This window comes from Heterocephalus glaber, unplaced genomic scaffold, assembly GCF_053883595.1.
Source record: "Heterocephalus glaber isolate CG9 unplaced genomic scaffold, H.glaber_assembly_v1.0 deba00000594, whole genome shotgun sequence".
In the NCBI taxonomy this organism is placed as follows: Eukaryota; Metazoa; Chordata; class Mammalia; order Rodentia; family Bathyergidae; genus Heterocephalus; species Heterocephalus glaber.
The window spans coordinates 29,893,989-29,921,264 of NW_028258151.1; the positions used below are offsets into that span (position 1 = coordinate 29,893,989).

At 37.4% G+C, this 27,276-nt stretch overlaps 1 long non-coding RNA gene across 1 annotated transcript; it reads right to left on the reverse strand.

The window, feature by feature from the left end:
* Positions 1-6,796: 6,796 nt before the first annotated feature.
* LOC110345634 (uncharacterized) lies at positions 6,797-10,828 on the reverse strand. The gene is made up of 2 exons (XR_015449001.1): positions 10,357-10,828; positions 6,797-8,284 (listed from the first exon to the last, which is right to left on the reverse strand). It is a non-coding gene; the product is annotated as an uncharacterized LOC110345634 (long non-coding RNA).
* Between the last annotated feature and the right edge of the window lie 16,448 nt (positions 10,829-27,276).

The following is a 27,276-nucleotide window of genomic DNA, read 5'->3' on the forward strand; positions in this document are numbered from 1 at the left end:
AAGCTTCCTGAAGTGGAGCGAATTTCATCTTATGACACTTAAAAGTGCTGAAGAGGAAGCATTTCCGGAATTCACTGCCATAGCACATGAACTCATTCAATGTATATATGATCTAAGGTGCATGATGTAAACGTGAAGGAAAGATTTGTAGATTTATGTGTGTGTGCTTGTCTGTCTGTGTGTGAATGTGTATATGCGTGTAATTGCAGCAAAAAGTCTAGATTAAGAGAAATCTAGATTTGATGGCATCTGAGTTTGTCAAATGATTTCAAAAATGGACCGCAGTCCTCATTTTTTCCACCATTCTCATTTTCCTGAAACACATTTTTATTTGCAGGAAAATAGGATGAGTCACACCATGTAACTTGGAGGAAGAAGCATATCCCTAAGCAAGACATCCCCAGGACATATGCTGCTGAACCCTTCTTCCTAAAAATGTGGAGTTGCTTCCTTGGAATGTTTGTCATCATCATACTTGGAAATTTATTCTATGACTCCAGAACAACCCATCCAGAGCAGAACCTGGTAATACGGGTATCTTTCTAGAATTTATAAGAAATGATTCTTTATGATGTGGGATTGTAATATTCAATCATTCTTTTACCAAGCCATTCCCCCAAAGCATAGAGGGGCAAGAATGATGCAAATAGTGAGGAATGACCAACACATAGACTGGAGTAAGTGGCGCTCTTGCTGGTCCCAGTTGGTCTCATCCTAATCCCAGTCTGACATTAATTAATATAGTATTTTATTTGTATGTGATCATAAACCATAGCCAAGATATTTACTTTTTCTTCCAGATATACAGTAATAAAGGTTATAAACTAATGAATGTGAACAAAAAGTCCTGTAGGTAATAGACTTTTTTGAGAACAGATTGTCTAAAAATATATACACACACAAAATTTAAATTTTAAATTAAAGAGTTGTTGTACCTTTGTTCTGAAGAAAGTAAAAGAATGCCTGTCTTGTGTACACTGTCCAATTAAAGATACAACACATGCACAACAGAAATGACCTGAGAACTATTTAGTTATAGACAGGCAGTATAAATGCATAAAGGATCAAGGCCAGTGAGCTGATGAACCTCCACTATTCTAAAGCACTCATATACATATATATATTTGTAATATTCATTTATATACATACAGTATGCAGAAAAAATGTGAGTTGGATAACTTAGCCCTTAGGCTATCATTCTGCAATATTTGAAAAAGAAAATAGATACTAGGCCAAAAATGCCCATTGAAACAGAACCTGGGCAATAGTCACTGCAGCCTTCTGCTGCAGAAATTATAAAACCACACATTCTTCCCTTGGGTTAGGAAAAAAATAATTGCCATCAAGATTTGTCCACATTTTTAGTGCATTATTAGAGGGTGTCAAAGAAGACATAAAGCACATTGATATTCATATATAACATTCCAAAAAAAGCTTTAATTCCTGGAGGAGTGACCAGGTTAAGGTTTCTTAACATCTGAATCCTGTAGGAAACATGCATGCTTTTCAGTGTGTATGCATCTGCTGCCTGAATTGTGATGGAACTTTTGCCTCTGACTCTTTTTGCTACCGTAATTCAGTAATGCTTTGACTACACAATGATACTTTGGAATTAGTGTTGTTCTTATATTTTATTGAGATTGAGAAAGAAGCAGGGGACAGAAAGAGAAAGAGGGAAAAGGAGAGGTTTATGGAAACAAAAAGGCTGCACACGAAGTTTCAGTTACCCCAAATGCCAGCAGAAAATCATTAGAAATGACAAGAAATATATATTTATATTTATAAAATTTGTGGATGCTGATGAAATCTTTCTTTATTTCTCCTGGGCAATATCACTGTATTTCCACAAATGCTGCATTATATAGATTTTTCTCTCCTGTCTGATGAGTAGGTTTATGTACTACTTATCCTAACAGGAACAATTTAGAAAATAAACTTGCAGTTTGTAATGGGGGTTAGGGTTAGGGTTAATGTATTTTTGGTCCAAGGTTTTCTTTTATATCCTGTAGTAGTGACATCGGATCTGGTATAAGATGATGGATTTGCATATACTTCTGCCAGTCTCTATTCTGGTATCTCATTTTGAGTGCTGATATTCCTCATCTATAAGTCTCTAAGTCTGAGTTTCCTCATATACAAAATAAATGTAACAATAGTAGTTCCTTCACTGGATTGTTGGAGGAATCAAAGGATATATTGTAATTATAGAAAATAGTTTATTTAGTTAGCTTATGAATAGGGCAGCTAACTAGTGGAAGGGGCTGAGTTAGAGTGGGGTGACCAGCCATATTGATAAAAATACAGAATAAACAGTGAACTAGGGCTTTGACTAGGAATGAACATTCTTCAAGCAACATGGAATGCAGCCCTTTGCCCTTAAAGAGTGGCACAGCCATTTATGAACTCCAGAATTCTGAGGAATTGAAAATACAATGAACTTCCTTTAACATAAAATGCAGCCATCCCTGCCTTAGGATATTTGAGGCTATTGTAATGTTAAATAACTAGTTCTTTTTAAGATCCCAGTTTACTGTAAACACTATGTGAAAGAACTCACCCAGTGGTTCCACAGCCTGCTGTGCAAGAGCAAGGACTGGAGTTCGATCCCCAGTACTGGGAAAAAAAAGAAGAACTCACCTAAAGAACTTGAGTTCCAATTGGTCATTTTAAATCCACAGAGCCACCTGTGATATGTGGCCACTAAACAGTGAAGTGATTCTTATAGTCTGTTTATCTATAACTAGCTCTAGATCAGGGACCCATGTAGCCACCCCATTTGGGACCCCTCCTAGAAACCAAGAGCTATTGTCTTTCTCCTTATTTCTAATAATGCCTCTCTTAACCTCCTCCTTTGGTTTGCGACTTCATTCCTTAGCATTTGCAGAACCACCAGCCCAGTACACACAGTATCATAATCAAGTTAAAGTGCATAACACAGCACCTGGAATAGTTATAAACCCCATTAGTGTTAGTTATGTGGAATTGGTTAATCTCATTTGGAAATTGGCTTTAATTGAAACTGTATTTCAGTTTATAAAAGCACAACAAACCTTCTAAGGTACACACTTTGAGGGTACTAACTGGTGGTGTGTAGTAATGATACTGGTTTCTAAAGGAGAAATCTATATATCAACATAAACTGATCAATCAAGGCCTATACTCAGAAGTCTAACTTTCCTAAATGGTAGTCATCATCAGAAGTATGATGAATTTTTATTTATACCTCACTATAGAAAAGCTAAGCATCTCAAAAATGTTCACACAACCTTAAGAAATCTATATATCTGTGTACATAAGAGTATTGGTGAGTATGTATGTGCATATACAAACACACACATATACACAAAAGCATGTCTGAATGGCTTTGGTAAAGCAAGGTTGAAAAAATAAATGGTAGCTGTTTATTTCCTCATTACATGCTGATTTACATAAACCCTTTTTGGTGTGTTTTCTAACCCTCTTCCTCCCTAACTTCTCATGTTTCCCAACCTTTACCTCAATGGCATCCTTGATATAGACCTCAGTCCTACTAAATGATTTACTTGGGATCAAAGGATAGCTATGTCAGGTAGCATGTGAAGTTTATTAATTTCTTTTTATGAGTTTTTATTATCACTGAGTAACTTGTTTGCTTTAGTTTCTTTGCACTGTCTTCTTTATTCAGCTTAACTTAGTGCTTCAGAGCAAAAAGATCATGAAGCTTCTCAGGGGAAAATAACCTTGGTTTTATAATCAGACAAAATCGTATGTGCTTGTGTTCAGTTTCTCTTGATACACCCAGCACAGTAAGGCTAGAAAGTAATACTGCCTTAGTATTCCTGCTAATCAAGCAGTGACTCCACTTTCTTACAGTGCCTGGACATCTCGGTGTTTCACCTAACACCAAGATATACATGCCGCTTATTATCTACATTTAACAGCAACAAAGGACTGAAGGGGCATCAAATCATAAATCATAAACCAGTGACTTGCTGAAAGTGATTTTAAAAATGTCACTCTGTGGGCCAGGGATTTAGCTCAGAGGTTCCACCACATGCCTCACAAGCTCAAGATCCCACCCTGTAAGAGTCTTTCCTAAAGTTAGGTCGTTCACACAGAATATATTTTGACTGTATTTTGGAAATGAAGTGAAGTCCAACAGGTCTATGGAGTATCTACACTCATTGCTTATTATAGTTTTGTAGCCCACAAAGTGTTAAAACCAACTGATTTTAGACATGCAAGATTTTTGACACTAATACCATTCCCTCCATCATCTCATCTCGGGTCTGGAACAGAACAGCTCTACGGTTATAGCAAACTGCGACAGCTCAGCATTACAGCTAATTGTTGCAGCTCTGTGTTACAGCCAAGTGTTATAGCCAAATGTTATGGCTCTCTGAAGCTCTCTGGTGGTGAAGAAGTTGAGTGGCACTTGGAGAGATAGGAGGGATTCTTTATTACACTGGCAGACTCAGAGGAGCTCGTACTCTGAAGTCTGAGTCCCAAGTAACAATACAAGCAGTTTTGATCTTCAGGGTAGAAATGTGGGCCCACCTACCAGGTGGAGCATGCTCATTGTGGCTAATGGGGGGAGTTAACGGAACACTTTTGAAACCTTAGGCACAAACATTCTGCAGCACAAACAGTTACATTGCCTGAACTATATCCTATGGCAAAAACATTGTGTGTGGGGGGGGTGGGGGGTGGCAACAGAAAAGGGCCTGCCCTGTTGTGCATTATTTCTTTATCACTACAATTCTCAATAGAATGTACTTTCAGATTTCCTGTCCAGAAATAATATATTCACTTGAAAATCTTTCAGACTTTTTGTGACAGCTCCATAGTACTGCCTTAGTAGCACTGCACACCACATGGCAAGGTGTACATTTTCATTGACACCATGACAAAATGCTGACAAACTGAATAGCACAAATTATTTTCTGAGAATGTGTAGTTTTACTCATCTTCTGCTCAAGAGCACTTTTTATTCTAAATGTATTTATTTTGTATTAATACATATTTGCCATACATAATGATCACATTCATCATATGGAATTTGTACCTGTCCATAATATGCCTTAGTTCTTTTTTAAAATTCTCATTCCATTCTCCTTTTAATCTTTTCCCCCTTCCCAATTTACAAAAACTTTGTTTCTATTTTTTCCTTTCCATTCTTTTTTCTTAAATCCCTTTTCCCATCCTTCACTTTCACTTCCCCCTCCCTGTTCCCCTTCACATTTGAACAAGTTCTTCCTAGTTCCCAGTATCTATCCTCCATTTTGCTCTTTATCTTTTGAGTTTCTCACACAAGAGAAAAACTTGTGTGTCTGATTTCACTTAACATTTTGTGCTCATGGTGTTTCCATTTACTTAAAAACAACTGGTTTATCCTTCTTTAAAGCAGAGTAGTACTCCACATATATAAATATCACATTTTCTTTATCCATTCATCTGTTGATGGGCATATGGGCTGTTTCCAAGATTTAACTATTATAAAATGTGCTGCTATAAACATGGATGTGCATGTGTCACTAGAGTATGATGGTTTTAACTCTTTTGGAAAGATACCTAGAAGGGGAAAAGCTGGGTCAAATATAACCTCTAGTTTTAGTTTTTGAGCAATCACCATACTGATTTCCACAGTAATTGTACCAATTAACACTCCCACCAACAATGGAGAAGAGATCCTTTCCCCTCACAGCCTTACCAGCATTTGTTATTGGTTGATTTCTTGCTGGTAATCATCTCAAGACACTTTGATGGTTTAGAACTACCCTCCTTTTTCTGTCTTGGAAAAGGGCTTGCTACACAGAATCACCCTTTCCAATTGGGTTTAGGTAAGATTTAGAGATGCTCCCCTTGTTTATTTAGGAGCAGGCCATACACCAACTTTCCAGATTTCCGTTATTTATTTCATACATATTGGCTGAACTGTCTCCACTAATCAGCACAAAATGCTTCTTAACCAAACTTTGGTTAAGATTCATTCCTTGCCCACCTTCCTGAACTTTGAACAGTCAGTTCTCAGTAGTTCCTTAAAAGCTGCTCTGAAGCCAGGCTGCCCTCAGGGTAACACATTGTCTGATCTTCTGTTTTATCAGGTCACTGTTTCGAGTCACTTCCTAACATGGGGTTCTTTTTAGCCTAGTTTGCTCTTGACTGTAAAAGAAAGCCCTTTGTGCTCAACCCTGTCAAGGCCTGAAGAGTTTGTGATCAGAAAGACATGTTCTCCCTATTACAGGAACCACTTCCTTTATTGCATTGTTTCCTTTTGGTTCTGGGAAATAACCCTTTATAATAAATTCTCTCATCACTAACAACCAATTTGTTTTTTAATTTTGAGAGTGTTTTAGAGTTTTAGAATTCAGACATTGAAAATACTTCTTATGGGACAAAACTGGGCTGTTTTCTTTTTGCGGGCTCTAGAAGAGAAGCCATTTCTTTATTTTTTCTAATTTTTTGAAGCTTCTTGCTTCCCCTGGCTTATTTACCCTTTTGTATAACTTCAAAGTCAGAATGCTCCACCAAGTCTTTCTCACTGTATCATCTCTGAATCTTCTATCCTTCTGTCTGCCTTTTCAACTTTAAGGACTCTTATGATTACAATGGGTCTATATTTCAGAACAATCCTCTTGTTTGAAAGTCAGCTGATGATTAGCAATAATCTCATCTGGATCTTTCCTTGTCCCTTCACTAGGAAATGTAGCATTTGCACAGGTTCTGTGACAGAGCCCACAGTCACTTGTTGAAAAGCACCTGAATGGGGGAGTGAGGATGGAGAAAAATAAAGACAAAGAGATAGAGTCAGGAGGGCTCCCAGAGACCAAGCACCCAAGTTTATTTTTCTCCTCTCTTTTATACAGCAGGTGAGTTTGGTTGTTAATCATGACCCTTATCCAGAGACACCTGCTTCCTTGTTTTCTAGTTCTTTGGGAATTCCCCACCCTCATGGGCTTCCTTGTTTCTCGGGATTACAGAACGTTCATCACGTTCTAGGGCAATCTAATTCAGCAAGGACGCGGTTCCTCATAACATAGTCTCCTTGCTTTATACAATGGAGGGTAAGATTCAAACTGGAGCCTCTTTGGCTAACACCGCTCTCCACATCTCCCCGTTTTATATATTATGATCAAGGTCCCTTGATCACGCAGATAGACTGTGCCTGTCTTAGGTGAGGAATATAAAGAAATCCCTTACCCATCATGGAGTCAAGAGCATCACAGTACTCTTGCTTTGTCTTGGGTTGGTGATTTCCTATACTCCTCTTACCCGTCATTGACTACCAGCCTCTGCAGGGAATTACACCATGGGTTTAGGCAGTGTAGCATGTAATTATAGACCATGAATACTTCCAGTCATCCTCATTAAAGAATGCACAAACATCTGCAGTAGCGCCGGAAGGATCATGCATCTAAGAGGCAGCCCTCCTCCAATAATTACTATGGAAATGAGTTACCGCATAAATGCAGATGTAGATGGCAGAACTTTTCTAATTTGTTTGATAAAATCCTGTGCAGCCTGGGCTGCATCAAGTTCCAGGGGTTCTGCATTTTGGGGATCTATAATATCCAAATCTAAGAACACATTTGCAAAACCATTATCTGATTTTCTGTTCGGGTGACACAACTGCTTATTTGACAAAGCAAATTACACTGTAATAATCATAACCTTTCTGAACACTAATATTTCTTACAAGCAATACATAAGCGCGCATGACACACGCAATGACATTTCTTTTGGGATGACAAGAATTTTCAGACCAGTCCAAAACATAAGTATCAAGTCCAGTAATATTATACTTCACAGAGGCATCTGCCACACATCCCTTCCATGGAATAGTCTTATTGGAGCATTAAAAGTCTGAGGCACTACACCAGTGGTCTCTATACCCACATGTAGATGTAGATGGACTCCAGCAATCCCGCCTTTGCATTGATCTACCTGCCTTCCTGTCAGGGTGCAAGCACTCAGTCTTATACAATCAGTTCTGTTGATTTTGAAGAAACATATGGGGGTTCCGGTTTCTGATCCCGTATAGTTGAACAATCAGACCTCGTTCTTGTCAGGTGCCGCTGGCTCATCCAACAGCCCGGTATTGTTCACCCATACCATTACTTCTCCATTTTTTCAGCTCGTTGGATGTACAACAGGTGGATCAGGTACATAAGTCCAATAAACCTTCTCATTAAGTGTCATCATTAGATTTATCAGCAGGACAGTTGTCGGGATCATCCTAAGGGGCAGGAGAATTTCCTGCAAAATGGACCAATCTTTCAGGCAGCCACCTGGCACCTTCAGCGTCCTGCGGGAAAACACAAGCATGCTCTCATCCCCATATTAATACCGGGTCAGGGCCACTCCATACACCCATGAGGGGATCTTTCCACCTCACTTGAGCATATGATGATTTAGTTTTAGGATGCCACAGCTGTTCTGCTGCTGTCATTCCATGAGCATCCACAATCAAAAAATTCAAGATGAAGAGAGCATGATGTAAATAATTCTGTGGGGATAAAGGGTATAACTCCCCCTTTTTTATTTTTCGCAATTGATTTTTTAGAGCCCCATGGGCTCTTTCACAATCCCTTGGCCTTGTGGGTTATAAGGAATACCTGTCTTATGGGCGATACCCATCTGTTTACAAAAGATTTGAAAAGCTTTACTAGTATATCCCATGCCATTATCAGTTTTAAGAACGATAGGGACCCCAGTCGTGGCAGAGCATGTTAAACAATGGGCTATCACATGTTTTGTAGCTTCTCCAGTTTGTGCGGTGGCCATAATAAATCTTGAAAAGGTATCAATACTTACATGTATGTATTTCTGTTTTCCATATTCGGCAATATGGGTAACATCCATTTGCCATAACTGATTAGGTTTAAGGCCGTGGGGATTTACCCCATAATGAGGGACAGAATGATGTATAGGACAGGCAGAACATTGCTTAACTATTTGTCGAGTGGCTTCTCGAGTTATATGGAATTGCTTCCTTAAACTGTGGCTATTTTGATGATGTAGAGTGTGAGACTGCTGAGCTAATTCCAATTGACTGAAAGCTACTAGCCGTGTAGCCTGATCCACAAGATCATTTCCCTTTGCCAGGGGTCCGGGAAGCCCAGAATGAGCCCTAATGCGACCCACATAACAAAGACAGGTCCGGGCATGTATGCACCGTTGTATCTGAGCAAAGAGCACCTGTATTTGATTATTGGCAGCATCAATATAAGCAACTGTTTCAAGCACCTGTAAAGCTTTAACAATTCTATTAACCCGATTTAATTCAGCTGTTCTTTGACACTGCTCGGAAAATTCTGTTTTCCAAAGGAGGTAATCTCCCCCAGACAGGCATGCCTTAGCAAGCTGTTTCCAATCTCCGGGAGGCAGCACCTCCGTGCTCAACGATTCGAACATAGCCTGAGTAAAAGGTGCGGTAGGGCCATATTGCGCACATGCCATTTTTAACTCTTTGAGTTGCTTAAAAGGAATCGGTCGATGGATTCTGGCCATATTCCCTTGAGCATCAGCTTTCTCAAATACTGGACAAGCTAAACGAAAGCCCTGGGTATCTTCCCCTCTGTCAACCGCATGTTTCAGGGTAGCTTGTAATGGCGACAGAGACTGAGAATTGACAAAGGCCTGGGTCCTGGGGGATTTTTAATCATGGCTATAAGAGGGTCAGTTTTTTTCATTAATCTTGGACCTGCAACCGGCGGGGGATCAAGACCAGCAATTATACTAGGAACTATTCCTCCCTCACCCTGAGTCTTCTGGTCTTCCTCTTCCACTATTAAGCCTGTCTGCCACTGCTGACAAAGAGACTCCAATCTCTTTTCCAATCTAGTAATCCTTTCGGTCACGTCCTCATTCGCTGGCTGTCTGGATTTTTTGGTTTTCCTGGCCACGGCTACGATGGGGGGGGGCAGCAGTCCTCACTGTTATACCTAGCAGCCTCTTCTTCCAAATCATCAGCATCTCCCGGGTTTAGGGGTCCCTCATCCGGAAAAAAAACCCTTCCTTAGTGCAGGCTCTGCATCAGCATACACTGGCGGAGCAGATGGCTTAGTTCCACTTTCTATAGGAGGCGGAGGGACAAGCTCGGGAACACCAGCCTTGTCAGGCTCCTCCGAGGAAGGACTTGAGAAGGGTCCTTCAACCCTCTCTCTCTCTCATGCCGAGGATCCAAACTATCTCTAATTAAAGCCCATAAACTAAAAGTATCTATAGGGATTTTAGTGGGTCCATGACCATCGTAATAGTCCTGAAGTCGCTTCCCCACCTTATTCCATACTTCTAAATCTACTGTGCCTTCTTCAGGGAACCAAGGACAAACTTTCTCTACAAATTCTAAAAGTTACATAATTGTTGATGCCCTACCTTTGCTCCACGAGACCGAAGCATTTTTTTAAGCATATGTACGAAAAGCAGCCGGCTATTACCAATACCCATCTTGCTACTCCCGAGTGCATTCACCGCCCTTAATTTACTTATCCGAGCTCAGGATCCGATCCGCGGTGTCCTTCACTTGGTCCCCCATGTTCAGGTCCCTTTTCGGGCACCACCCGTGACGAAGCCCGCCGTCACTTGTCAAACAGCACCTGAATGGGGGAGTGAGGATGAAGAAAAATAAAGACAAAGAGATAGAGTCAGGAGGGCTCCCAGAGACCAGGCACCCAAGTTTATTTTTCTCCTCTCTTTTATACAGCAGGTGAGTTTGGTTGTTAATCATGACCCTTATCCAGAGACACCTGCTTCCTTGTTTTCTAGTTCTTTGGGAATTCCCCACCCTCATGGGCTTCCTTGTTTCTCGGGATTACAGAACGTTCATCACGTTCTAGGGCAATCTAATTCAGCAAGGAAGCGGTTCCTCATAACATAGTCTCCTTGCTCTATACAATGGAGGGTAAGATTCAAAATGGAGCCTCTTTGGCTAACACTGCTCTCCACACACCGCTCTTCACAGTTCTGGAAATTAATACATGAATGTATTTAGAGGACATTCTTCTGCTACTACAGATAGTAGAGAAGATTGTATTCCTCCTTTCCTGGGCTCTGTATACAGAATATATTCCCTTGCCTTATTACCACATTGGTCATGTGAATTGCTTGGCATATGAAGTATGAGGAAATGCATGCAGTAGAGAAGAGAACAAAAGTAGAGTAACAGCTTGACCGACAGAACAAGTGAAAAGTAAATATAAGAAAGAAATGAATTCTGCTCCACTGAGATTTTAGGGTTGTTTGCAGCAAACCTAACACATCCAGTTCTACCAAAGGAGTGACCTTTAGGACACAGTAATATAATCTACCAGGCTTTCTTTGAGCAATAAATACAAACTTCCATTCTGAAAACAAAACAGCTAAAACTCCTTGTATGCGACTTCCAAGATGACTCCCAATGATTTTCAATTCTTGTTATTCATTTGTGTTAGTACTTCCCAGCACAAATAAATACAGCTGATCTGTATCACCAATTAAGATATAGTAATGAGGATGGTATGTGATTTCTGTGTCAACCAGTGTCCCATTAGTAAAACTAATATCTGAGATAATCAATTTATAAAGAGCAAAGTGGAGGTCCTGGTGCAGGACTGGTTGGCCCCATTACTTTTAGGCAGTGGTTAGATAGGATATCATGGGCCTGTGGTGAGGTAGGAGGAAAACCATTCACTTCATTGTCAAAAAGTAAAAGAGAGGAAGTGGCTCAGGTTCCGCAGTCCCTTTTGAATGGATATAATATCCACAGTGACCTAAACACAAGGCCCACTAGGCCCCGCTTTAAAAAATTTCTACTTCCTCCCAATAGTGGCATTAAATTACCAACATGAAGGCCATTTGGGTACATTTAAAATCCAAATTATGGTGAGGCTTGGTTATAGCAAACTTCACCAATTCTTCCTTTTGTAGAATTTGCTATAGAGGAAGCCACCTGTCATGTCATGAAAGTGCTCCAGAACACCAATGGTAAGGTCTATGTGGTGAGGAAAGGATGCCTCCTTCCAATATAGCAGATTTACCTGACATAGGAATGCACCATCTTCCAAATAGATCCACCAGGGGCCGGGGATTTAGCTCAGTGGTTTTGCCGCCTGCTGTGCAAGGGCAAGGACCCGAGTTCGATCCCCGGCACCAAAAAAAAAAAAAAAAAAAAACAACAAGTAGATCCACCAGCCTCAGCCAAGCTTCAGGTGGAGGCAACGTTTGCACTTCAGAGTTTACTTTTTCTGCATTGTGCAACAGAGTAAAGACAGTCACATAGAAGGCAGATAGGGATGCAACATAAATGCTCTGTGGAAATAGCAAGAATGCATTTCAATGGAAAGGCAGTCTGCAGACCCATTCACTGCAAAATCCTATTCACTCTGAAAATCATCAACACATGCTTGAGATCTGCAGGTTATAATAACTATAAAGTCCAGGCTCAATGATAACTGCAGGGATTGGAAGCTGACAAATATTTGACCAGAAGAAATCATGTGACCCAGGAGGAATGGGTCCCACAAAGGACATGAAGTAGCAGACTAGTTCAATGGAAATGAAGAAAAGTCCAGAGAGCCTCTTAAAGAAAAAAAAAATGAAAAGACAGAGTAAACCCAAGGGGAAATGAAGGGGAAACTTACTTATGAGTTTCTTCTCCAATCAGTATTCAACTTAGACTTTTTAAAATGTTGAAATCATAACTGGACACATAAACAATTTCAATTTAATGTTTGTTATAATTTAAACATAAGAAACATAAGAAGAAAATAAGAATCCTACAGAGAAAAAAGGGAGAACAGTTAACATTTTGTTCTACTAAATTAAGTATTATCATTTTGCTCTTAATCTGTAGGAAAGAAAAGCTTTCAGCTCAGAGCATAGACTGCAGCTCCCCTGTAAAGTCTACATCTTCAGATCAGCAATTCTTCCTATTAAGTAAACATTCCATTAAATGTTTAATCAGAAAGTTGATTGCTTTGCACACCTGTCTTGTCCAGATTCAATTATAGTGGCTATCATTCTTTTATGGGGAAATGTATGTAACTTTTTAGCCTGCCTTGAATTTTTCTCCTATAAATTGACATATTTTCTGGAATTTTCATGGAGCACTACTGATGGTAGGGATTAAAATTCTCTCTTTATTTTCTTTCCCATCTTTGAAGTGAAAACGATTTTCACCTATATCAATAGGAATGGATGCCAAAGATGATGACAGAGATGTCCAACGATAATGTTTTTATTCCTATTTGCCAATTTGATATGTAAGAAAGCATTTCATAACTGAATTAAATTATCAAACGTGCCACACACCCATTAACCAACGGAAAGATTAGAAGGCTCTTATTTATTAAGGGAAAACCTTTAAAAAGACAAATAAAGACTAAATCACACACTATTGGTCTTCATTTATTACTTCGGTTTCCCATAAAGGTTTGTAAAAGTACCGGACATTTAAAATGACTGTAAGAAATAGCTAAGATATTTTAGCAAATTATTTAATGTAATGCTTAATTTTGCAGAAGATGAAGATTTCCCCAAAATGACATAATTCACCAGGAGTATAATTTATTTTTCTTGTATGTATTCTTTTACTCTAAGCATATGCTGCTTTTCAAAAGATCGAATTTTCAACTTTTCATACAAATTATTCTGCATAATCATCTTTCTCTTAGTATTACCTGTCATGTATCTTAATATAGACTTTGTAAATGTTTTTCTTGGTATAAATCTGCTTTTATGGCTTGTGTCTAGATGTCCCCCCAAAGCCTCATGTGGTCATAGGTGGGGTTTGTCAGAGGTTGGGCTTTTTTGAGTGTATGATGCTGGGATCAAGGGTGTGTGGTCAAGGGCAGGTAACCCCAATGGAACATAAGGGATGAAAAAGGGTCTTGCTTGTCACTTGCTTGCTGCCTTCTGCCTGCCCTGTTTTGCCATGGACTGTTTCTCCTTGCCAATGCCCTTCTGCATGCCACCCTGCCTTGGTGCCACATGACTATGAACTGAAATCTCTGCAAACTATGAGCCAAATAAACATTTCTTCTTTTAACTTTGAGTATCAGGTATTTTGTCTCAGCAAATAGAAAAGTCACTAAGACATCTGCCCCATTCTAATTGCATGAACTTTTATCCAAATATTTATGATAACAATTTATCTCTTACTTTAAAAAAAGGCCTATCCTTTTTTTTTCATTAAACCATAAGTATCTTGAGAGAAGGAAATCTGGATTTTTATCTGATGGGTTTCATAATGTAGAAAAATGTCTGGCCAGTAACAGGAAATTGAGAAGCAACTGCTAAGTGAGTAAATTCACCTATTTCTTTCTTTTCACAAGATTTAGATCACTGTTGCCACCATTCACCTCAAATAACTATTACTTGGCTTTGTTTTTGTTTGTGATTTTTCACAGCTTACTCACTTCAGATTTAACAGTGCCTCAAAATATCACAAAAGTGTAGGGGCTGGGGTTTAGCTGAGTGGTTTCGTCACCTGCTGCACAAGCACAAGGACCCGAGTTCAATCCCCGGTACCAAAAAAAAAAAAAATCACAAAGGTGCCCATCTTCACATTATATGTCACTTCCTCTCTTTACTAAACACATTATGTCAGACATGGACATTCAGACAAATCATATCTGTTATATCTATTTTTCTAGATTCCTAAAACATATTATGACAATAAATTATTTTAAAATGTATTATCCTCAGACTTTGCCTAAACCAGTGTTCCCTAATCTATTTAAACAAGGATATGCTGACTTCTTTCTGTAAACATCATGGATTTTAGAAGCAAAGAATACACAATGAGCAAGGCTGACATTACTAGTACCCTCAGAGTATGTATATTTTAAAAAGAAGAGGGTAGAAAAAAATGAGAAAATAACCCCTTAAAGGTATGAAATCTACTAAAACTTAAAATTAAAACAATATAAAAAGAAAAACTTATTTGAGCTCAAACCTCCAATTTCATCCACTTTTAATTTCTTTGGAGCAGACCTTTAGATCATTTTTATAAGCAAGCTTTAATAAATAGTAGACTGGAAATCTACCTATAAACATAGAGTACACACTTACCTATCTTCACCACATGGGCTTCTCTAAGGTTTATAATAACTGACATGGTGAACCTGTGAGGCTGTATGCTTGAACTGTCAATAATGAATCATGTTTTAAGAAATAGATCTTATCTTGGTTTAATTTTTCTGTATTAAACAAGTGAACAGTAACTATGGACCAGGCACTAAGTATTGTGGGTTCAATGGTGAGCAAATGAAAATGGATTTAATGGAGCAACGTGCCTTAACCCTGATAAAGTATGAGCTATTTGTTTTTTATAACTTAGCCTAGACTGTTGGCTAGGAGTTTGTGATCTGCTGCACAAAGCCATGGCCAGGTCGTAGCAGATGTTTACAACTCCTGAGGAGTGCATTTCAGCCCTTCAGTGTACACCTTTGAGTACTGATACAATCTCAAACCAGGTAAATGCTGACCTCTGAAGAAGCATTTTACTCTCTTCCAGCAGCAACCTTGATCCCTAAATTGCAGGAAGACATTTGAGAGGAACCAAGGTAGTATTGGGGATACATACTCACTCCGGTCCCTGATTTATGTATTTCTTTTGCACTGTTTTTTACTTCAGCAGTAAATTTAATTCAGTGTAACTTTGACCTGATTCCAAGTCATTATTTTTATTGATCCTGGAATGTAAATTAGGTTTTGTGATCTGCCAATACATGAGAATCTTCTATTTTTCCTTTGCAAAAGGTAGACAGTGTCTGCCTTACTGGACTTCTTCATATGGATCCTTTTTAAACTAGTAAAACTGAATCCACAATTAAAATCCTTGTCACCCACTCCATAGACGTTACTTCTTTCCATGCCATTGTAATCCCTTGCCTGTACTGTGTCCTAGTTAATTTTGTAATTGTCCTAATAATTTTACTGTTTTCTCTCTTGTTCTTTTTTTTCTTTTTGGTACCAGGGATCGAACTGGGGTCCTTGCGCTTGCGCAGAGGGTGGTGAAACCACTGAGCTAAACTCCCAGCCCTCAGCCCTCTCTTGCTCTTTTCTGCAACAGTTAATGTGGTTACTTTAAAGAGTAATCCAAATCATATGACTCGAATATTCAAAAACTCCCAGAGATAAGACATTACATTCATAGGAAATTCCAAGCATTTTCTGAAGGACCCTAGTTAGCAAGACAGACTCCATGTTGCTGCTGAAGGACCCATCTGCCTGCCCTTTAGATGAACTCAAAAGGAGGAAGCTTAGAAACCTCCTCCCCTTAGAGAGTCTCTTAGAAACAACAATTAATCAACTATTGTTTTACAAATGTTCTAAGGGCAGGACGTTCAGCTTCTGTACCTTTTGCTTGCTTTGCTAGTTCTATCCCATAGGGGTGCCTATGAACTCCTGGCCTCAAAGGTGTATAAAATATGTTAATCACCCCCCAGTTGGGGCTCGAGTCCTATGTAGATTTAATGTCAGTCTCTGGTTGGTTCTTTCTCACTGGGTGCAACATTCTCTATGGTTTCAAAGCTCCTACCTCAGCTGGCTTTTGTCTCTTGCTTATTCTTCTGATATCATGTTTGCTCTCTTAATTCTTCACTCTCTAACCAAACTGGCTTTCTGCCTACCAGGGAAGTTCCCATTCAGACTTAAGACATTTGTTGCCTATGTCTAGAATATTCTTCCCTTACCTTATTTCCTAGCATTTGCTTTCTGACTTAATTCAGACCAACAGATCTAAAATAAAGACGTCCTAGTTGCCACTCATTCGGTTTAAGTTCAGAGCTTTTGTCACGTTCTAGTGTTCCCATACATTTGAAAGTAGCAGATTAGTAATGAATCTCCAGCACTAATGATTATTTCTAATGTATAGAAAATATTCAAGAAATACTTGATCAAGGAAGAAAAGAAGAATGGAAAGAAGGGATAAAAGGAAAGAGAAAAGAAGGGAGAAAAAGGAAGTGGAGAAAGAAGAGGGGCTATGCATTTAAAATTAATCCCAAATAATTCAGATTGTCTTTCTTTTTTTTACATTTTATTATCCATGGAGAACGTAAAAAAGTATACATGAAACCCTGACACTTGAAAGACAAAGCTACACAAACAACCTGGCACTCTCATTTGAAAGTTGAAAACATTTGCGTGCGGTGTTAATGCCAAAGAGAAAGCAGTTCTAAGAGTGCCAAATCATGTTTGTTTCAATTTAGTTGACTTAATGACTTGCTTGACAGACACACACACAAGAACAAAATCACAGAGAGAACTAGCTTTGCTTAGCACCAGCTGTGAGTCAAACCTTATAATCCGTGATCAATGGCATGGATTTTAGGCTCCAACTACCAGGGCTCATGTTGATTGGTAGGTTGCGCACTCTCTACAAAAACCCTCTCGATTCTACTGCTTGTTGGCCTAATTTGCTCATCTAGTGTAATAATCAACAAACAAAAACAAATTCCTATACTTTGTTTTATGGATAATTTGCCTATCATTTAATTTCCTTCAAATTTTGAACAAGGAAAAAATGGAGCACACATTTCTATTTACCTCAACCCACCATCTAGGGGCAAAGCAGGCAGATACAAGCTTCCTCTTTAGAATAATGTCTTCTCTCTACAAACGTGAGTTACATATTTTCGCCACCAGGTCTGTCCAAAGAAGTGTTCTACACAGAGGCCAAAGTGGTCTTTTGGAGACCACTTCTTATTTCATAGCCTGTTTTCTGGCACAATATTCAGAAAGTTTTAGAGCAAGCATTTTCTCAAACCAAAGTGGACTTTATTAAGCTAAACTGTGTGTAAGGCACACTTCATATGTGGCATAGCTAATGACAGTATTCCATGGGTAATTGTTGTTGTTCCATCTTATAGACAGAGAATAAATCTGAGAGAAGTTGGCTCCCAAATTAGCCCAGTGAATAGGTGGAAAAATCCCATACTCATACTCAGACCAGACTGGCTCCAAAATGGTTCTTCCCTTATCTATCATATCAAATTTCTGTTTATTAAATTGTAGGTATAGACTGTGGATAAAAAGTAAACTTTACTTTGAGAAATTAGCCTGGATTGGTACGACAGACAAATAATCAGAGTCATCATCCAATCTCAGAGGATTTCAATCTCGCAATAACAATGACCCTCTGACCCACCTGGTTACCACTCCAAGTAGCTTAGGGAGTGATTCCTGATGTTTGTACCACTGCTTCTGGATTTGTAATGGAATTATGTCTCAATAAATCCATCTTGAATTGAAAATACATCAAAAGTGCATTTAGTTCACCTAGTCTACTGAACATCACAGCATACCAACTGAACAAGCTATAGAAGATCAGTCATTTACTTTTATAGCCACATGACTGTCGACAAGTTGTGACTTGTTGATGCTCCTTTGTATCTTGATAGTGTATCACACCACATGTCAGTTACGTAGGAAAGATCAAACTTCAAATTTGAAGTATTGCAATAAAACTGTCAACACTGATAAAAAAAAAGTCAAATTCAGAATTATTTAGAGGGTCCCTGAATGAGACAACTATAGGAATAAAAATAATTTCATCAGTAATCATCTTTGTGCCATTAGCCATTGATCTTGCCTAATTAACATCTCTTATCTGATCACTCATTCCCAAAATAGCTTCCAATGAGTGTTTTTCTTCTTGTGTAGCTTATTGGAATATGATGTAATAATTGGCTAATAGGAAACATTAGCTCTGCTTGCCAATTATATTTCTTCACTGTTAAAGTGATTACTTCGTAACCTGGATTATTTACCAGACTTCTATCAGTTTGGCTACCGTAGGTCTGCCTCGGAGAGACTGAGCACGTGAGTTTGTGCCCACTGAGGAAGATGGATTTGGAGAGCACACAGCTGTGAGTGTGAGAGAATGAGATTGAGAGAGTAAGGAGAGAGACAGAGAGAGACAGGGAGAGAGAGGCAGGGGAGAGAGATCGCTTGGGAATTTCTAACAAAATCCTTGTTCTAAATTCTACTCTTAAAGATGCAGTTATTTTATAAAATGGAGTACTACTCAGCAATAAAGAATGAGAAACTAGAAACATTTATAGCTAAATGGATGCACATTGAGGGCATACTCTTAAGTGAAATAAATAGGACACACATGTGTAAATACTGAAAAGTTTCTCTGGTGTGAGACACTGAAAGATCAAAATGTATAACTGATAATAACTGATAATATGAAATACAAAGAAAAGGTCTAAAGGAGTGGTGGAAGTGGGAGGGGTAGGGGAAAGGAAAGAAGGGAAAAGAAAAAAATATGAGAAAAGAATAAGATGGAAACCAAGTCTTTGTAAATAGGAAGGTGTGGAGGCGTTGAAAGGAGGGCAGGGGAATCGGGAAAAAATAAGAACCAAGTTACATCATGTACAGATAAGATCCCAATGATGAATGTAACTGTATTGCATACCTAAAATGTACCAGTAAACTTAATGAAAAAAATAAATTCTACTCTAAAGAGATGACCAATAAGCTTTTAGTTCTGAATTTGATAAAGCAAAATATGTTCATAAAAGCATGTCTATATTTTAATCAAAACTCTTCAGACATTCATTTTTGCCCCCAAAGGCAGGGGGAGAATACAAGCCAGGAAGCAGCGTGTCTCTGCTTTCCCTACTGGATTTCCAGGTTGCCTCATGTGTTTGTATATTTTGTTGAACAAATAAGCTCCTCGATCAAAATGACAGGTCCTTTTGGTTAACTTGTTTCCATAATAAATGTTCCATCACCTACATCTATTTTTATTAAACAAGGTGTGGTGAGAAAGGAGAAAAGGTTTTATACAATCAATGGGCACTTCTATTTTCAGCAGCTATTTTCTTTTACATTTATATTTTCATATCATGTTTGAATGATATGTACAAGATTGTTAATGCCAGGACGGTAATAAGATTATTTTCTATTGTCATAAAATCTAATAGGAATTCACAGACAGGTTATATCAGGTGAGAGTCACAAGTATTTGACAGAACCTGACTTATATATTACTCTGTTCCTCATCAGATGATTGATTTCTGGACATAAACAAAGAAAATGCCAGAGTAATAATTCATCCATTCTTTGTGGCCATGACTCGTGGTTTAGAGACATTGTTTATTTTGCTTTGTTTTTTATTGGACTTAATAATTTATGTGCACCCCTTACAAACACATGTAACACATGCACGCGCACACACACACACACACACACACCAAGTTTTGTACTGTTACCAATTAAGGTCACCATCTCAAGGAAGGAACAGTAACAAGTATACATTCATGTGACTAAAACCAAAGGTAGGATTATCAATTTTGAACTGAATGTGCTGGGAGAAAAAAGCTAGCCTAAAATTGTGAAAAGAAAATCCCAGTAATTAAATCTACTTGTCTCTTGAGTTAATTTCCAAACAAACTCTCAACCTATTCTTCAAGACCTGTCATTTGTCTCTCACTTTGCTCCCTCCCTTCCTTTCCTCTTTGTTTCCTGATTCATTCCTTTCTTTTCCCTCCCTTTATTAATAAAGTATTTATTAGAGTCTGCAAACTGCTTCTTTAATTGAAGCCAACTATTTATGTCTCTGTAACTACGTTTCATTCTTGCAGACTTTGCTTTGCTCACATTGTCTCTACTCAAAATATACTCTTCTTTTTATTATCTACAAACACCCTAGCTGCCCCTATTCCAAAGCCATTTTGATATGTTATTCTTCCCCTGACACCTGTGATAACAATTTAATTTGTTTGTAAATCTCCTATGGTATTTACAATAATCTTCATTATTTTAGCATTTTATACATTCATCTTTTTACCCTACCTGAACTACTTTGTATAGAATTTATGTAAAAGAAAAAAAAGAAAAGAACCACTAAACTAAAGCCAACATAATAATATACACTATAACAAAAAGTACAGGACACTGTGAGAAAAATCCAGCAGGACTCACGGCTTCTCCTCTGTAATTCACTGGCTTGAAATTCTGCAGACCCCTTTGTGTCTCAATTGCTTTATGTATAAATGTGCAGCTTTTCTGTTTTCTCCTTCAACATTTACAATTTCAAAATTTATGACGGTAATACATACCTTCTGTTAAATTATTCAGCATCAGGTAAATCAGAAGATCACACTATCTTAGGTAGAGGTTTTAAAATATGTAGGGATAACTTTACAGACTCCCCAGATGGAAGGTTTGACTCATCGTGACTTCAGTGGAATAATAGCAGACAACCATTATTGAGTATTTTATAAATAATAGGCCCTGTGCTAGTTATTTTAGATTATGTTCTCCAACCACTCTAAAACAAACGAACAAAATCATCTGATGATGGATGGCACTGTGCCTACGTCACTTTGGAGAAAAGTGAGACACCATTAGGTAAAGTGACTGTCTTGGCCACTTTCCTTAGTGCCAGATATGTGACACCCACAACTGAAAGGAAGAAGTTTATTGTGGTTCATAGTTTTTCGAGGATTCAGTCCATAGTTGGCAGGTTCAAACACTGAAAATGTATGGTAGAGGGACCTGCTGTGGAGGAAATCTGCTCGCCCCATGGAGGACAGGAGGCAGAGAAAAAGAGGGATGGGAGGGGAGGCAACTCCAGGCAGTGCTGCCAGTGATCCTACTTTTCCTATCAGTCCTCACTCCTAACAACACAGTCAACTATGAATGCATGACTGGATGAATCTACCGATGAGTACAGTGTGCCTATGACCCAGTCGCCTTCCAATAGCCCTACCTCAGGATACATGAAGCCTGTGGGAAGCACTTTTTTAACCCAAAATATTACAATGACTTTACCCATCTAAAGTTAAAATTCAAACCATTGTTTGTCTGGTACTAAAGCCCATGTCCTTTCAACTAAATAAATTTATTTTATTTTATGGTACCAGGGATCAAACTCAGGTCTTTGTGCATATGCAGCAGGTGGCTAAACCACTGAGCTAAATCTCCAGCCCTCAACTAAATAAATTTAAACCCCTATGTATTTTCTACTTGTATGCTTTTTGGTACCAAAAGGGACTTCATTATTGTGCATTTGTAAGTACAGAGCATTAGTGTCTTCAACTATTCCAAGTGGAAGTTTGGTTTCTTTCACTTAACTTTTAGATTTGAAGTTAGAGACCATTTCTTACTTATCCATTCTACAAAGAAACATTTTAATGGATTCTATAAATAAGCAGTGAAAGTCCAAAGGGCTCGTGTAACTGAATCTCCTATCTATCTGAAATGAACACTGTATTCTATCCCTTCCTGTGAGTTGTATCTCCAGTAGTGGGTAGTATTTGCATAGAACTGTCTACTTCTCTCTTCTCTTCCATAACGCGTAAGCCAGAGAAGCTTGGACTTAGTGATTCAGGATGGAACCTTGAAACCAGCAAGGAGATCCAAGTCAAAGACCTAATGTACAAACCTGACCTCTAGTCTGTAATATCTCGGACCAGGGATTTTATATATTGCATTTAGTGATGTAACTTCAGGGTTTATTGCTGACAGAGTAACAGTTCTTGGTAAATGTTTATAGAATAATTCATCATAAGCCAATGATCTATTTTGATGTCCATTATTTATTAATATTTTGTCTATTGTGTTTCTACTTTATTCCTTGGATTTGCATAATCTTTTGCTTTATTCTCGATATGCTTTTAAATTTTTCTTTAATTATTTTCCCATGTTTCTTTTAACTTTGTTCACAGTTTCATAACAAAACCATTAATTTCGCTGTAATCAAATAGTTTTGTCATGCAATTTTTTCTCTTGTAAATTTATTTAGAAGCCTATTTCTACTTATAGATCCTAAACATATGATTGTAAACTCTTCAGTTTTTTAAAGCAATCTTATAGATTTTCACTTACACACAATGACTCATAAATCACACTAATTTTCTTCATTTTATAGCTTTACTTTTCACATGTTTATAAACCTAACAAAAACATGTCATATATGATATTACAAAAAGGTGCATTTTGATTTTTTTCTCATATATTGAGCTGTTTCCCAGCATTATCTATTAAATGATTTTTCTTTATTGACTTGTGGAGTTGTATTTATGATATAGCAACTTTCTTTGTTTATACATCTCAGTTTCTGGGTTCTCTATCTATTTCACTTATCTATTTATTAGTTTTTGCATGCAACAAAGTACTCAGTCTATTTCTTTTTATATTAGACTTTGCAGTGTGTCATCCTCTTTTCTCAGCTTTTTCAAAATTTGCTGAATTGTTTGTTGACTCTTTAATCACTGGCAAGTATATTTGTTTATTTTCTCTTGCTGATAACACAACACCATAGTCTAGGTAATTCATAATGAAAAGAGATTTATTTTGGCTCACAATTCTAGGTTAAGATAAAGAAACTACATATGGTCATGGCTTTTTTGCAGGCAGTCACCAAGTACTGCACAGCATCACATTGGAAAAAGCAAAATGTGTGTGTATCCCATGTTATACTTCAGTCTTCTTATTAAACCATCAGTATTGGGTCATAGAGGCTGTACCTTGATAACTTCATCTAATCTTAATTATCCTGTTGGATTCCTACCTCTAAATATCATAATCAAATTAAATTCCTGCCCTCTTAATATCTCACATTGGGGATTGAACTCCAACATGGATTTTGGAGAAAAAAAAACACATTCAAACTATAGCAGAAGTTCTTGCAATGTCATATTAAAAAGTAATGATGATAAGGAGAATACACAGAGTAGTAGAGTCAGTATGATATCAAGGCCCTCATGGTGCTATGTACATCACAGTCTCCATGAATGGTGTCCTTGAAATTGGGCAGAGCAATAACCAGTCCTTCTATTGATATTACTCCTTAGGAAATCCTGATTTATCTCTAAGTGAAAGACAGTGCCCAGTTTTTTCATTAGAAATAATTTTAGCTGCGGGATTTTGGTAAATGGTATTCACCCAAGTTATTTAACCTTGTATAAGCACACATCACTTAATGATAGGAAAGCACTCTGGGAAACATGTCATTAATATGATTTTGTTCTTGTGCTAACATAATAGAGTGAGCTTACACAAACCTAAGTGAGGCAGGTCAATCACTGGACAAGGCCTGTTGATGTGACCCAGAGAATTATGTATGAGGTTGCTGCTGATGTAACACAGCATAGTGTTTTATAGTAAGTTTTTATACATAGAAACTGTGTCATCTAAAATAACAATAAAAGTACAGTAAAAATACAAATGAGTCATTTATCATTTATAATCATTATGAAATATTATGTACTACATATAAGACTGTGGTATATTTTTATGACTAGGAACACAATAAGTTGGTTTTCAGCACCATGCCACAAAGTGAATATGAGTTATGCTAAGACATTGCAGTGGCTATCACATCACTAGGTGACAGGAATTTTTTTCAACTACAATATAATTTTATATGACCACAGTTGTATATGTGGTCCACCATGGACTGAAATGTTTTTTGCAGCAAATGAGTGATTCACAAGGTGCAATGAGCACATTTAAAATGGGATATAAATAGTAAATTTATTTATATCCCTTTTCTTTGATAAGTAAACTAGTGAAATTACATAAATTGATTGGTTAAGTGGAAAAATAACTTATTTAGTTACATTTACTATAATGCACCATAATTTTTACTAGCTATTTAGCATTTTTGTGTCTGTTTTAGGATTTTCTAGAGGGACAGAACCAATAGAAAGTATATGTATAATTATGCAATTGAGTTTATTAGACAGGCTGACAGGTTCAGCAAGGAAAGAGTCCATGTTGGGCAGTTTCAGGATCAGATGCAGGAGAATCCACAATGTTCATCTGCCAGAGGAGCCAGTAGCTGCTAAGTTCAAGAAGGTGGAAGCCACAGAACAAAGTGGGATAATCCAAGGTCAAAGAGGGATAATCCAAGATCAAAGTTCTGGAAGCTCACTATAGTTTCCCAAACTAAGTCTGCATTGGAAGGCTGAAGACATTAGAGACCTGAAGACCAATGAGGACAGCAAAAGACACATCTGCTCAAGAACACTGGACCTCTTTAGAATGGGCATACTTGCTTTTTGCTCTTCTCATTCCATTCAGACTACAAGCCTATCGGTTGGTGTCACCTACAACCAAGGTGGATCTGACCCTCTGTTTGCTGATGGACATGTCAATCATCCACAGGCACCCCATTAATCTGCACACCACTAATCTGCTAGGTGGGTCCTTCTCCACTCAAGTGACCTATCACAATTAATACTCAGGTATCTCCATTCAAAAATTAAATAGTATTGTCATTTAACTTATTTTAATTCTTTATTTAGTCTTATTCTAATTTTATATACAGTAGTTAGAAAGCTAGTTTTCAATATTTTCCTCATGTATAAAATGCCTTGGATAAAATAAGAGGTGTATGTAACTTGAAAGTCTTGTTTTTTGGGTTTTTGTTTTGTTTTGTTTTGCAATACTTGTTACTAAGTTATTTGACTGGTCTTACTCTACAGATATCATGGATTTATTTAAAAATTTTTTTTTTAGATTTCTTTCTTATTTAGTGGTACCTCAAATTATATCCAGATAAATGTATTACACCATGTACCACTACCAATGAAAATTTTTTCAATCTTTCTAATCTAGATTTTCCTTTCTTTCTTTTTATTTTTTAAATTTCTTCTTTGCATTTAAATTATTCTGAAGTCAAAGTAGGTGGTTTGCATGTTTGGAATTTAGTAAAGATTTAGTGTAAAATTGAAGTAAATTTCTGTTTCTCCTGTCTTTGTTTTAAAGACATGATCCCATGGTCTTATGTCTTCCTGTGGAACCCACTGGCTGTATCTCTGCTTTTAAACTTTTGTGTGAAAAAAATTTTGTTCAGAAAATATTTTGAGACATAGAATCTTCATATATAATTAATAATTTGAACAGGTAAGTATTCTGGAATAAAATCTTTTACTTTCAATGTTTTGATCATTGATTCATCATAAGAAATATTACTATTAGCAGTCCAAAATTTTTACAGACTGAGTTTTATTCTAATATATGTTCTCTATTCTTTCTTGGAATAGTAACAAGTGTATTTTCCTCTTGATGACTTTAAAGTTCTCCAAAATGTGTCTGGGCGAAGGATTTTCTTTACCTATACTATTGAGCACCCAAAAAATACGTTCAGTCTGCGGCCACCCATTTTTCCTTTTTTACCATAACACATATAATCAATATTTCTTCAATATTTTTCTCTTTCATTGACATATATGTATAGTGAAGCTCTCTATATAAACATACACACATATGTAAGTATAATATACATGTAAACTTATACTCTTATATGTACACATCTATATAAACACATATATATATACGCATATATTTTGTCCTTTTCTGCAACTTTTATGAACTGGATATGGCACTTCTAATTTTATTTTCTATGATTTAAAATTTTCCCCATCTCTGCCATCTCCTTATATTATATCTTGTTATATTTTGGAACAGTTTTTATTTAGACTTTTAGATTCACTAGTTCAGTCTATCTCTGAAATCTATTTCATGCTATTTTTGTTTTTCAACTACTATACTTTATAATTTGTACTTTACTTTTTAGAGCAATTTTAGTTGTACAGCAAAATTAAGAGGAGAGACAGATTTCTTATGTATCTCCTGCCCAACATATACACAGCCTCTTTCCTTAGAAAAATCTCACATCAGAGCACACAGTGTGATGAAATTCCATGATGAATGTTTAAATTTAAAAAATTATTACTGTAAATAATGTTTTGCCATTAATCTCCCTCAAATTACTCCCCCTTGCTTTGAGCACACTTATCCTTCTTGCCACTTTCTGAAACAGTTCTGGAATACTTCTTACATATCTTTAGAAGATGTGATAAAAAATGCAGTGAATGCTACTGCCCAGTGGCATCTGATGGAAAGGCAGGCTTGTGAAAAATGACAGTGTGTCCTCATTCACCTTATTCCCTGGACCTGGCACTGTGCAATTTCAGACTCTTCCTTAAAGGCAAAATGACCAGGATGGGGAAATATTTTGAATCAATTCACGATAACAAGGCAATGCAACTAAAGACTCTACAGAAAAAGAACTTCCAGAAATGCTTCAGAAAGTGGCAAGAATGAGAGGATAAGTGTATTCAAAGTGAGGGGAGTATTTTGAGGGGGATTAATAGCAATACATATTTTATTGTAATAAATTTTTTAAAAATTAAATAGTCACCACACCTGTTGATTATACCTTCTAGTATTATTGATATAATGTTTAAATTTACACTGATAAATCATTATACAAAGTCCATGGTTTACAACATGGTTCAGTCTTGGTGTTTTACGTTCTTTGGGTTTGGACAAATGTATAACCATATGTGT